The sequence below is a fragment of the Rhea pennata genome, chromosome 2 (assembly GCF_028389875.1).
Source record: "Rhea pennata isolate bPtePen1 chromosome 2, bPtePen1.pri, whole genome shotgun sequence".
NCBI classification, from domain to species: Eukaryota; Metazoa; Chordata; class Aves; order Rheiformes; family Rheidae; genus Rhea; species Rhea pennata.
This window is the reverse complement of record NC_084664.1, coordinates 119,542,422-119,556,304: the sequence shown is the minus strand read 5'-3', so window position 1 is coordinate 119,556,304 and position 13,883 is coordinate 119,542,422. Positions and strand designations below refer to the sequence as shown.

Here is a 13,883-nt window from a genome sequence, read left to right as displayed (position 1 = left end):
AGGTTGCCCAGAGAGGTGGTGGAGTCTCCTTCTCTGGAGATCTTCAAGGCCTGCCTGGATGCAACCCTGTCTAACATGCTCTAGCTGACCCTGCTGAGCAGGGAGGTTGGACTAGATGATCTCCAGAGGTCCCTTCCAACCTTACTGATTCTGTGATTCTATGATTCTAAGGACATTTTTACACCTTTCATATATGTGGTCATAACAGAGGTGAAATAAGTGCCCTGTTGTATGCATCCCATGGGAATCAGACGAAATGACAGACATTACTTCCTGCTGAATATGCCAATAAAAATATTGTGATTTACCCTTTTAAACACTGAAGGTGAGAAAGTTTTGCTGAGCTGCAAAACAGACACAAGATATTAAAAATACGCTGACGTCCTTTCCTGGGTGAGAACAGAGAATCTTTTTCAAAGTTTTTGAAGTGCAAGCTAAGAGTGTTATTATTTTAGAATAGACTTTTGTAACGCAGAACATGACACAGAGCATGCATCCAGCAAAGCTGCTTAAGAACAAAGTTGGCCTGGTCCCATCCGGTCCCATGTTTAAATTTTGGATTTGGGATAATTTCTAGCTACTACCCAAAACACAACTGAAAGCCATTGCATGAACGCAGCACTGATCGATGGGGCCAGCTGCATGTAAAACTGGTTCACCAGACGCTAGACTCTTCTGCCAGAATACAAATTACTCGTACTCCTCAAACCGGTGTTAAGACATCAGCTACCTCCTCCTGCAAGCCTCGCTTTCCCGGCTGCGCCGGGTCGGCACCCCCCCTGTTTAACATTTGGTGCGCACCAAACTGTCAGGCTTCGCCTCTCTAGCATATAACCAGTTACTGCCTCGAACACAGAGCGACAAAACACCACCGAAGAGGACTATGTAGAAGGGTAAGAAGAAGGCAAGTTTAAGTTTGCACTGCATGCCTTCAAGGCAGAGGACCCCTCTACCCCTAATGACACACCAGCTGCACAGACAGAAAGAAGCACCGGGCTTTTCCCTTCCACTACACCCTGCTCTTCAGCAGGCAAGTGATTTAACAGAATTTACTTTTTGCAAGAGCTTGCCCTTATTTGCATAAAATGGGGCTAATACAGATACATAGAGCAAGTACTAAAGTATTAACATAGCCTGGTAGCTAGGTGTTAAAAAAAGGTATAAATCAGCTCTTGCCCTTTACATACAGCAATCTTCATTCACACTATTTTTTCTGAATTCAGTGATTCCAAGTGTCAGCTACTGATGAACTGCAGGGAGTGTTTTTTTTTTTTTTTTTTTTTTTTTTTTTTTTAAACAATGAGTACATTTCTGAGCTACACCTCATAAAACTGGTAACTAACTACAGACAGCTTAAGTGCACAAGCTCCTGAGGTTTTTGTACTCCTCTAGGCTCTTGTGAAAGGAAGCTTTTTCTATTTAAAGCTGTTGCTTTTTCTAGGCATCAGTGTAATTAAGTACACAACTTAATATAGAAAATACTACTGCTCTGCGGAGCAGAGCATGCAGCATGCTGTAGGGAACACAGAAACTACAAAGTCTTAGAAATTCTTACTCCTAGGGAATCACAGCATTGCAAAATGTAATTCTTGCCTCGTTCAAAAAGACCAAACGGGAAGAAGTTATAAGAAAATGTTGACAACCGTATTTCCCGAATAAAGTATTCTTTCTTGACTGCCGATTAAACGTGACAACTCTTGCTAACGTTAAAACCATCCAAGAACAGATGTATTAGGAATTTACGCAGCCACGAGAAGCAAAGCACTGACAAAAACCAGCCAGAGTCGGCCCTGACACTACCTGAAACCACCAATTTTAATGTCCATAGCAAGGACCTGCTACACTGCTTTATTTGTAGATGAGCATACTCCATCAGGGCACCGAATACACAGTAAGCAAATAAACAATTATTGGCTATCTACCTGCTTTGCCAAATAAATAACTTGGCTAGTTTCCTCATCAAAACTACCTCTCGGTTTGGGAGGAAACCGTCCCTGGGCTTCTGGACGAGTGTGCTTTCTCCGGTGCTTCCCTGGGGCTGGTTTTCCCAAACCTGCTCAGGAGGATTATAACAGAACCAGCCAGTTCACAGCAACGGGTGGGAAACACGCCGTGACCCACTCAAGTGGGCAGGCACAGCCGTCACTTCTCTCCCCACCATTTATCCGACTGCTAACACTGAACAATCCCTGCTGTAGGTGCTTTTCAGACACGAGATGGACTTGTTAAACAGAATTAAAGATGGAGCCACAGCTGAGTAATAAGGGTTTCAGGGTTCACTCCCATAAATTAAAATACACAATTGATACTGAAATGTAAATCAAGGGTAGGAAATTAAATCTTCTTGTTACAAAGGGAAAGAACTGAAAGATTAATTTGTGCTTTCACCACAGTCAATAAAATTGACTGCAACAACACTTTGAAAGAGCTGACAGACTGTCCACCAAGATACCCTGCAAAACTGAACTGTTGTATCATACTTCCACATAATTAAAGTGAAAAATACTTTCCAATACATTGATACAATTCATGTATTAAATTGCTGTGAATATTTTTTTCCAAACTGACTATGCCTGGCAACACTTAAAGGTTATTATAGGTATGCATCCCATTTGACAACCAAAGACATCACAGTTAAACAACAAACAAAAAAAAGACAAAAAAGAAAGAATATCACATCATAAGACGCAAACCACACTAAAAGATAGTAGTTAAAGTACAGATTCATTACAGGTAGTCTAGAGGCAACTGTTTACCTAAGGCCCATGTGCATAACGTCACACGTTAGTACTCCCTTGAGCAATGAATTAATCCATGCAAAGAGCCCCGGTGACAAGTCACATCATGAGAGTCAAGAAACGGTGGTCACAGTACCCGCTAACAAATGACACTAGCACAAAAGAACCAGAAAATTCTCCTTATACTTTCCACTTAACTGTGAACGTGGGGGATTTATTTTACTAATCCGCGGCTGGCAGTGTCTGGGCGACGTGGGGCTGCAGGGACGCAGAGGAAGAGCCAATTTTCCGACGGCCTCCAGCGACACAAAGGTAGGAAAGGTGAGTGCTTTTGCCACTGCTGAACCGATGATCACAACACGGCCAACGCGAGGCCAAAGCTGTTTTCTGAAAAGGCCAGATGAGTCCAAGGTAATAGTTCCAGATCCGACCGCGTCACGACTGGCTTACTCCTCTAACTAGGCCAGCCAATTAAGATGGCTAAGACAGCGACACAACCTGCCTTGCACGGTACGCTCGTCCGCGGTTCCTCTCGCCGGTCCGATTACGACGTTACCTCCCTAGGGGAACGGCGCGAGGGGCAGGCGCACGGCGCTGCCCAAGCAGTCCTGCCCAGGCAAACACGAGCTCATCCCGACTGTTTTAAGCACTGCGTCACAGTTCCAATGGGAAAAAAAAAAAAAAGTTATTTTCTTACAAAATGTACTAAAAATGAGGCAATAGTTTGACAGTGCCTCAATGTGTGGGACAGAATTACCTATCCAGTTTCGCTTTATACATTTTCCTCTTCTTTTTCCTTAGGCAAGCAAATCTATAAAGGCTCTCATCTAATGTGTTATATTAATAAATGATGAAGCTACAAACAACAGAGCCCCAACCTTTCATGATGTGCGCTCAATTATTTTGCATTTAACAAGAATAAAAGAAAATGAAATTAATTTAATTTCCATGATTGCCAAATTAAATGACACAACCTCGCCTATTATAACAGATCAAAACAATACATTTACATTTCCCAAATCATAATAAAGTGTACTTTTTCTCTGAGGAGCTTTGTGTGATGAATTAGTTTCCATCCTTGGAACAGTACGTAAAAAATGCTGCAGCAGAAGGCACATGGACTGTGTTTTTGTCCACAACTAGGTTCCGGATCAGAACTACTTTTAAGCTAAGTTTGATGGCAATGTTTCAAAAGAAAGTGAAATTACACTCTAGGAATCTGCTTGAGGAATATTCTTGACTGAAGTGTGTGTGGGAATTTGGGTTATCTTATACCATGCATATTCAAGTAGTCCGAACGTTAGTAAATCCACTTTACTAGAAGGAAAGCAATTGTTATTTATTAAGGGGCAGAAACGTTTGCAGGCAGTTAATTCGCTAAGACACCTTCCTGCGCAGCACCGCCTCTGAGATCAGTGCCCCTCTTCCCCTGTTCCTGCTAAATCCCGCTCCCATCGCACAGCTCGCCTCCCCAAACCGGGACCCTAACCTCAGGCCGATCGATTCCCCCCTCGCCGTCGCACAGTCCCTGGGGTAGGCCTTCACGTCACCTCTCTCCGTGTACCTCTTTCGATCACCAGTAACCAGCACTGAAAGCAGCATCCTAGATGCACGGTTTCTCGGCAGCCCTGCACGACAGTGCCGGTCCTTTTGTCCACCTCTGGAAATAGCCTGCCTGAAGCAACCTCAGATGGTCTTTTGCCATTTTTTGTGGCCACACCCCAGTGGTGGCCCACAGCCATGTGAAAACAAGCATATCCAGGTCTTTCTCTTCTTCAGTCACTTCCAAACCATGAGCCTCTAATCCCTTTGGCTTCAGCTGTAAAATTCCCATTGACTGATAATGGATTTTTCACTGATGTAAAATCAGGCACTTGGGCTACACCAGTATGAATTAACAGAAGAGAATGCTGCTAATCCTTTATAAGCAAGCTTAACGTTTTGGTTTATAGAAGAAAGAATGAAGGCTTCCTCCAACATCAGGTTGCATGTGACTATTGTTTTAAAAGATACTTCTCTTTTTTTTTTTTGATTAAAACCAGTATTTTTTGAAAGACACTAACCAAGATGACTCAATAGATGCACATTTCTGCCAGTTGAAAACAGAAGAGTTCAAGCTATGTAGCCTGAAGCTGAAAGCTGCAATCAGCACATTGGGACTTACATTTACTCCATACTAGCCACTGTCATCTGGAAACAGTAGAATGACAAAGCCTTTATAGTATTCAGCTTTTAATTAAATAAGAGTAACACCTGAAACCTCACGCTGAAATAGCTGTAAGATTTCCTAGGTTTCTCCATCTGCATCTAATGATACAATTTGATTATTTCCCATACATTAGTAATAGGTAGGGCTATTAAACTGGAAGCAAATATTAGCACCTTACAAGACTGTTACTTGGCAAATAATTCTAAAGTGATCAAGTCATCAAAAAGATGAACAACTTCTGTTACGTTAACCATTTTTCTTTTAAAATGAGATTTTGCTAGATCCAATCAAATCCACTTTATTAGGTCTGTGGGTAGCATAATAGCTTTTTTTTCCCAAGAAAGGAAATTCATCTTTATGCTTAGGTGTCTGGTAAATAGGAGCCCAATCATGCAAAGCCTTACTCAAATGAGAAAGTACTGCTCATGAAGATTTGTTCTGCTGCAGTCTAAGAAAGGATACCTAACAGCAGTGAAATTTTGAAGGATCAAGCCCAAATATCACAGTTGTAGTTGGTGTGTACGTCAAACAACTCTTAATTTGACATACTATACTGCAGTGCACTAGGTGCAGGCATTTCATTGATTTAGTCATTTATCATGTGCATCGCTTCTGCAACAGGATGAAAAGAAGTCTTCAACACAGCAGCTAAGTGGTTCCCTCTAAAACACTGAAATGCCACCTGTCTCCATAGGACAATAAAATGTTTATCTTCTGTCACGCATTTCATTTCCGCTGTTTATCTGGGTGACCTTCTGGAAGGAGCACTGGAGGCGGCCGTGCACCTTCATTAAAGCAGAGCCTCTGCCTTCCCGTGCGCCTACGAGAACAACGAGCGCGAGAGGGAAGAGGTGAGCGTTCCAAGAAGTAATGAAGAGATTTTGTTTCCGTAGGTTATCAATTATTTATGAGTAAATCCCCAGATGAACACGTCCAAAGCTGAGCAGTTTTTAATACGTTTCACTTCCATACACATGGCACAATGCACCAGACGCTAGCTAAATTGGCTGTCTGACTTTGCGTAGTGTCAAACAGTGAGCTGAATGTGGATGTTAGTAAATCACAATTAGGCTTTTAAAGTACAGTATTCTGCTGGATTAAAAGCTATCTCGCAAAATTCTTTTAACACTCAAAGAAATCAGTCTCTTTACAATCTCAGCAAAGAAAAAGCTTATATTGTAGAATTGCTGCAATTATGCTAACACAGTTGTCTAAATATTTTAATTTTCAAAATATTCTAAACATATTGTATCATCCTGCTTTGAATGTAATTTCTGAACATTTATCAGAAGTCCATCAAGTTATGGGCTCTTTCTCCAAAACACAGAGTTTCAAAACACAGCACTTACATACTCTTCTATCTTTTAAATGAACAATATTTGTCTTTAAAGTATAGCTTTTAAAATTTGTACTTTTAAAGAGAACATCCAAAGAGCCTTTTGTAGTATGGGAATTACAAACATTACTTGGCGGGTTTCGTCATGGAGCAGGGACAAGGAAAGCAGACAGTTCCATCTGTTAAGTATCCTTAGCACAGTAAGTTACCAATCTATTAAAGAAAGAAAAAGTAATTGAAAATAGTGATATGGGAAGTCTGGGAATGAAAACCAAATCCACTATAGCATAGCAAGCTTTCAGTTTTGCAGAACTGCTCTTTGAATTCCTCTCTCCCAAAACACAGTTTCCAACCAACAAGATCCTGCCAAAGGCAATGACGCTGCCACAGTCATACGCCAAGGACTGTGTCCGCACTGGCTGGGAGGATGGTCCTGAAGCCACCTTTAAGTTTAAGATTTAAGCACTCTGTGAACCTTCAGACAAGGCCTGGGGCAGAGCCAGGACATGCCCTCCAGAACAAGCCTCCCAGGTGCCTGGCACGGTGCCGGGTGATCCCAGGCCCGGCACAGGCTGCCAAGAGGCATCAACGTAGATGGGAGGTAGAGAGCAGGGAAGTCATTTTGTGCTCGTACATGCTCTCTTCACGCAGCTTGCATTCAGCAAAAACTCTCTGAGTTAGGCTGCTCTGGAGGAGAAAGCCCGCAGGAAACTCTGTTGGTCCGTCTACCTCTCGAAGCATTTTTCACAAGCTTCCTTCCAGAGGGGTGAGGTCGGGGACAGGCACGCCAAGCAGTGCATGTCAAACCACACGGGGAACGAGGACATTCTGCATTTTTCACAAAGCAATTGCAGAAGACAAGTCAGCTCGTCCGTGTGCTCTCTGCCCCCTCCTGCTCCCACCGGCACTCACCTCAACACACCCGCGGGGTACACTCTATTCCCTTTGTATCCTGAAAAGATTAAACTTCCCCAATACAGGAAAAAAAAAGAAAAAGAAAAGAAAAGAAAAAAGCCACTTAGAAATCCATTTCAGATTTGTTTGAAATGCTTAAAGGGTTTGTTATGTACTCAGATGAAAGGAACACATAAAATACATCTACATTTACTTCATTACAGTGGGGCTCTTGAAGTTAGATGAAAAGATTTATTCTGGCCAAGCTAGTTTATTTATCAATTTCAGCTAAATTATATTTTCAAAGACTCATCCTCATCGTATTTACATGAAAGCATCAGAGCTGGGTTTTTTTTTCTCTCTCTCTCTCTTTTTTTTTGTCTTTTTTGTTTTTTGTTTTTGTTAAAGAGGTTTTTATCATGTTCTGAGAACTGGAAAAGGCCAAGAGAAATTTTTGTGAGAATTATTAAATCAATAATTAGCACAGGAACAAATCTACAAATCTTACCATTTTCAGTTATTTATGAGGGGGGGAAGGGGAGGAAAAGGAGGGATTTTCCCACTTGGAGTAATTCTTTCTCACCCTGCAGACCCAAACAGCTACAAATTGAAAGTGGATGAACAAATCGATCATTGTGCAGCTAACCTAGGTAATTGCAAACAGGCAAACTTCTTATCCAGGAACATGGAAAGTTAAAAGTGAATCACACCTGAAGCACAAGAGTTCAAGCAAACGTAGTCTCCAAGTGTTTTATCTTCATGCGGATGAGAACAGTTTCCCCCCCACCCCACCAAGGTTGTGTTGAAGAAGAGCTCGTCATTACTGCTAGCAAAGCACTCAGAAATAGGGTATAACCAACACACCACTCACTGACCAACCCCAGCTGTACAAGTCCTAGTTATTTCTGACAGCAACTCACACATGCCTTGCTTCTTGGCTGCCTCCAATATCAAAATTTTCTCAAGTTATATAAACGTTTAAGTGGCATTTATGGACAGTATCTTTCCTTATGAGTTTATCCTTTCCCACACAACACTTGCAGAGTGATTAACAAAGCTGATCTTTATCCTTCACACTGTCTGTTCATTCATCCTTTCTAAAATGAATACTGCTTCCATATTACCCAAGAGGGCTGTAACAAGGCACTATTTATCTGTCCTAATAATCTACCATCGTTATTTTAATTAAAACGTAGTTACCTCACATACAATGAGGTGAAGAAATAGTGCCTTTTGCTCACTTGCACCTGAGGAGCACGCCTGGTGCCCGCTTGCAGGACCTCGTGCCCACCACTTGCAACTATCAGCCCCGCAGCGCAGCTCCCCGCCGGCAGCTTTGCTGGTGCAGCTACACGGGGCTGCCCGCAGCCACAGCGCTGAAACAGGCCACATTCAGCCCACTCTCCCTCCGAGAGCAGGGCATATTTGCTCTTAAATCTGACTCATTCCACTCCTCCTGTTTACAACACCATCCCTACAGTTACCTGGGTGGACTTGGCACTGGAGCAGAAGTCAGCTGTGCCTCTGAAGAAAAGTGGCATGAAACTATATGGTGATTTGCAGCTTCTGCCCTTGAGTAAATCAGTTAAGATCTGCGGGTCCCTGGCGTACCCTGGCTCATCAGCATCATATCCAATGCGGCACTGCTGGTGCAGCGCTCGGGGTTTTAAGGAGATGAGCAGCCTGAGGAGAAGATAAGCAGGACATGGCGCTCCTGAGAGACCTCGAGAGCAGCCCTGGTACCGCATAGCAAATCTGAGCATGAGAGAGACAGGGATGGAGCGGGGGTGAGGGGACAGCAACTAAAGATATCTCACCTCCCTTGGGTAAATTTGCACCTGAATCTTCATGCCTCAGCTCCCTCATCTTTGCACAGCAGCATTTTACACTTTTGTGAGGCTGCGTGAATGCGCAGTGGTTTCAAAGTCTCCAGTCTATTACCATTTAGTACTGCTGTTACATAAGTTAGTGTGTATTGCTTGTCCAGCTGACGTTTTAATCAGCACAAGCAATATGTGATGATATGAAGGTTTAGAAGCACGCCATTTTTCCACGTAAGGATCCTTGCTGAACTTCTTACTCCCCCCAGAGTAGAGGCTTGTGGGCTCCCTATACACAACGAACACCTGCAATCGATGGCACTGCATCCCCGGGAGCGTGAGGATGGGCAGTGTGCAGCCACCATGGGCCTCCGGTGAGGCATTTCCTCGCTGGCACCCAGCACGAGGCCACCACGAGCACTTGCCATTCACTCAGTGAATCCCTGGACTTGTCTTGGCCCCGGTTCGGCAGCCCAGACATGGGGGTGAGTAGACAGGCTCAACACCATCATCCCACCTGGGCTCGCTTGCAGCTACCACCCATCTCCGAGACGTGTTCATGCCTGCCGAGCTCAGCAGGGTGCTCTGAATCTGGGCTGCCGCCACCCGAACAAAGCCCACACGGCCTTTGGTATTTGCTGCATCCTCAACACCTTGAAGTGCAGTCATCATTGTAAAAGCTTGGATAATGTTATTTGAATTATTTGTTGTTTCAATTAGGTGTTAAACAATGTCTTCAAGTCTACTTGTTCTATTAACCTCATCACTCTTACGTTACATGTTGCAGTTACAAATGATACAGCATTGGAAGAGCAACTACTTTGGAGAAGTCCCTCTATTTTCAATCCCCTCACTAGAAGGAAGAAAAAACTGGGTCCTGTTCCAGTCACTGAAACCTCCAGCACTTTACCAATAGCATCAATGAACTGATAAACAGATTTAACTCTTGGGTATCAATGAAGCCAATGCTGCCCCAGGAAAGAGGGTTCATTAACTAAATGCCACTGCACAGCCAGTTAGGAAAACTCAATTGCATTTCTTGTAGATTCCTCGCTTAAAATACAAATTAGCTCTAGATTATTGAGCATTTCTTATTTGAAATCCAGTTGTCATTTTACAATCAATATAACTTTAACAGTAGGATAAATTTGGAGCTGAAGCTATCTGGTAGCAGTGATCTCTCTGCGTGATTTAAAACAATGTTCACATTCAGATGCCTGGTAATAGGGTTTATGAGGAACATTGTGCCTTAAAATGCAGCGAATTTCCTCTTCCCTCCACCCCATTGAGTGACATTTCATAAAAGGAACTGAACAAAAGATACTTGAGATGGTTGAGTGTCATATCCCACAACCTTTACTCATATAAGCAGTAAGATTGCTGAATATTGATTATATGTTAATACAATCCTGTTTTGAAATACTGGTGAAAGATAGAATTATGCTTGTACTCCAGGCCTGCAAAATGCCTTTCATAATGTGCTTGGTAATTTTTTCAATGGGAGCAAAAGACATTCAGCCCTTACGGGAGATGCTCCACAGGCAGCAATATTTGGCCCTTGTTAAAGGAACTAATAACTAAATAATCACTTTTCCAGTAAGAGGAGGCAGTTTAGCTATAATGAAACTGTACACTTCACATATAGGTATACTTAACTGGACAGATTTTTAAAGAATGCAAAATAAAAAATGCTAGGTTTTGTATTTTCTGCTCCTTCTTCTCAGAGAAGCATACAATAACAAAGTACTTCCATTTACATATCTTGAGCTCTTTGTTTCTGCAAATTCTCTTAACAGGCACTGCTCAAATCGTAATTTAACTGCAACAGAGACGGACTTCAACAGGACTAAGGAGGATTAGCTTCTAGTTTCACACAGAACATCCTTTTTTGCTTGAAGTTTAATTTAATAAAATGAGATACTCTGGATAAAAGTTAATGAAGCAAGGCTGCTGCGGAGTGGAAAAATCTTTTTCTGCCAAAATTTTATCTTTGCTCTTTTCCTCTCTCTTTTGCATACGTTGCTTACTGGCTCAGTATTATTTCTAAGCCCATTCCTTTTACAAATGTAATCAACTCAAGTATTCAGCACCACAGATGACATATTACTCTGCTTAAAACCAAATCTCTGAGGGATAGATTAGAAAGAAAGGTTAAAGAGCTCTATCATTCAAAGCATTACAGTTCAGACACCTATAAATCATGATGTTTGTTTATTTAGATAATTGGGTCCATTAGCGTATGTAACATTCAAGTGACACAACTTTTTCTTATGAGTGTTTGATAGCTGCCTTTCTGTTGTTATTTTTTTTTTTATCTCAGAAGCACTAAGAGAAATAAATGTTTCAAGGAGCACACAGAGCAAAAGACCTGTTAGGTCTAATTTGTGCTTGCAGCTCTCTTCGCAAGGCTTTGAAAAAACAGACCCTCCTCTCCCCTGGTGATCTCTTCCTCTTAAAGAGTTTCCGAGACTAAGAGCAGATGCCACGGTGAAACAAACTGGAGTCTGTCACAGTGTAACAGGATTTGAATTAAAATGCAGTTAGAGCAACCGCAATACTCGGAGCAACAGAAGCCCGGGAACGCCAGGCGCGGAGGATCCCGCCTCGCTGGCCGGGCGGCAGGGAGGGCGCCCCAGCGCTGCCCCCCGGGGCCTCCCCGCTCCCCGCCTCGCCCCGCACCTGCGGAGGATTCCTCGGAAATTACCGCCGAAATGTCCAGAGGGCCGCGGGGCTGCGCGCAGCGCCGGGCCGCCCCGCAGCACACACACACACACACACGCCGCGCCGCGCCGCCAACTTCGCGCACCGCCCCCAACTCACCGGGAAGCCCCCGGCCCTGCGCGGAGAGGCGCCGTCCGGGGATGCCGCCGCCGCCGCCTGGCTGCGCGCCCTCCCGCGGAGCGCTGCCCGCAGGGGCCGGCAGCGGCGCGGCGAGGGGCGGAGGGAGGAGCAGCAGCAAGTTGCGGCGCGCTTCGCCCCCCGCCGCCGCTCCCTGCCTCCCCTCCTCCGCCCGGCGGGCGGGTCAGGGGGAGGAGGCGCAGCGCGGCCCGCGGAGCGCGGCGCGGGCGGCAGCGCAGCGCAGCGCGGCGCGGCGCAGCGCCCGGCGCGGCAGTGCGCATGTTCGCGCCGAGCCGAGCGCTGCGGCGCGGGCAGGGCCGGCCGAGAGGCGGGGGCCGCAGCGCAGCGCCCCGCGCAGCGCAGCGCAGCGCCTCTGCGGCGGGCTGCGCGGCCGGCCCCGAGCGGGCGCGGCGAGGCGGGGGGGGCCCGCAGCCGCGCCGCGCTCCGCGGGGGCGGGCGGGGGCACGGCGGCCCCCGGGCCGCGCTCGGCCGGGCGCGCAGCTGCCCCCGCTCCCCACCGCCCCCCGACGGCTCCGGGGGTGTTTTACCGGCCCAGGCGCGCGGGGGCTGCTGCCCGCCCGGCTCGCTGCGGCTCCCGTCCGCGGCTGCTGCTGGTGCCTGCACATGGGCTCCGCTCCCGGCCGGGCTGGGTCAGCTGCAGTGTGTTTCGGCAGCCGACCTGGCAACCGAGGAAAGAAGAAGGGATCCAGCCTTCCTTCTTTTTCCCATTTTCCTCCCTCCTCCTTACGAGCATGACTAGTAAGGACAGAGATTACGACAGAAGGGACCCGGGATAGTTATTGGCGGCTTTTTAATGTTGCAACAAGGGCTTTAAGTGAAGAAATGACAGTATTTCACAGTGTGTAGTATTTGAGTGAAAAGTAGCGCAAGAGCAGAGGCAGGAAGGGCTGCAAAGACAAAATGCCTAACTTAGATCTCTGGGGATTTTAAGGAAATTGCACAATTATTTTTAAGTTTCCACCTGCATGCCAGGACTGACCTAACACCCGGTGAGTTCTATTAGCTTTTCTGAGTACAAATTCGAGTCCCATGTTCACTTTTACAGTGATATGTGTGTCATGTACATGCCTGGCTCAAGGTCTGAGCCTGAATCTGAATTTGATGCTTACAGAGCAATGACTTACCTACGTAGAAAAGTGGTTTCTCATTTGTTTTGTTTTGTTTTGAACCTGATACAGCACTCCCACCATCGTTTTCATCCCTACCTAATCTTTGGCAAGATTATAGCTCAGTTTGTTGTTTCCATGCACATCCATCCAATGAATGCTCAGAGTTGATCCCTTCTTCCACTCATCTATCTTTCAGTGTTTCCAGCAGCTGGGTTCTTTTGTTGATTTTTTTTTCTGAGTCTTCTTTGCTCACCAGGCGACATAGTCCATGTCTAATCCTGCAGCATCTAGCCCATCTCTGTTGTCAACAGAGCCTGCTGCAAAGAAATGTGTATTATTCTATTATGTGGACTGTCAGCTTGTATACTATCCAGCTGATTACTGTCATTCTATCAATCTGGTGTAGTGTTTGTTCTCTATTCCTTGCTGGCCACTATACTAGCCAGCTTATTGTAGCTGGCCTAATTATGGTTTTTTAGACTTTGTTCTCTAGTTTCCTTTGCCTGTCCTTCTTGCACAGAATTCCCATCCAATCCTTCCATTAGTAACAAGCACTCTTTGTGAAATGTTAACGTCTGCATCCACATCCCACATGATGACTCTACAATGAACCCAAGTATCTGAATGACTTTAACTCTTTCGCACCCAAATGTGTTGCTTTCGTGCTGTCATAGGCAATGAAGATTTGCACATATCCTGTCTTTAATCAACTACTTTGTTAAACATTTTTGTTCCAGTTCAGTCTTCCTTCATGCCTGAATAGCGGGTTGTTCCCAAACTCTGTTCAAGGATCGTGGAGGTCGCACAAAGCCCTGGTTGGACATCATAGTCATTTTGTGCATTTGTAGCATTTTCAGTAACAGTGATGCGTTGTGATTAGTAGGAAATTTTGGAGGCTGACAGTGAAGCATAGGTCCA

General features: G+C 45.0%; 1 protein-coding gene across 1 annotated transcript in view; it reads right to left on the bottom strand.

The window, feature by feature from the left end:
• The window catches only part of PAG1 (phosphoprotein membrane anchor with glycosphingolipid microdomains 1), a 106,955-nt gene extending 95,090 nt beyond the window's left edge, over positions 1-11,865 (bottom strand). The window contains exon 1 of the mRNA XM_062568169.1: positions 11,818-11,865. The gene's annotated coding sequence lies outside the window, so the exon portion shown is untranslated. The remainder of the gene's footprint in view (positions 1-11,817) is intronic.
• Between the last annotated feature and the right edge of the window lie 2,018 nt (positions 11,866-13,883).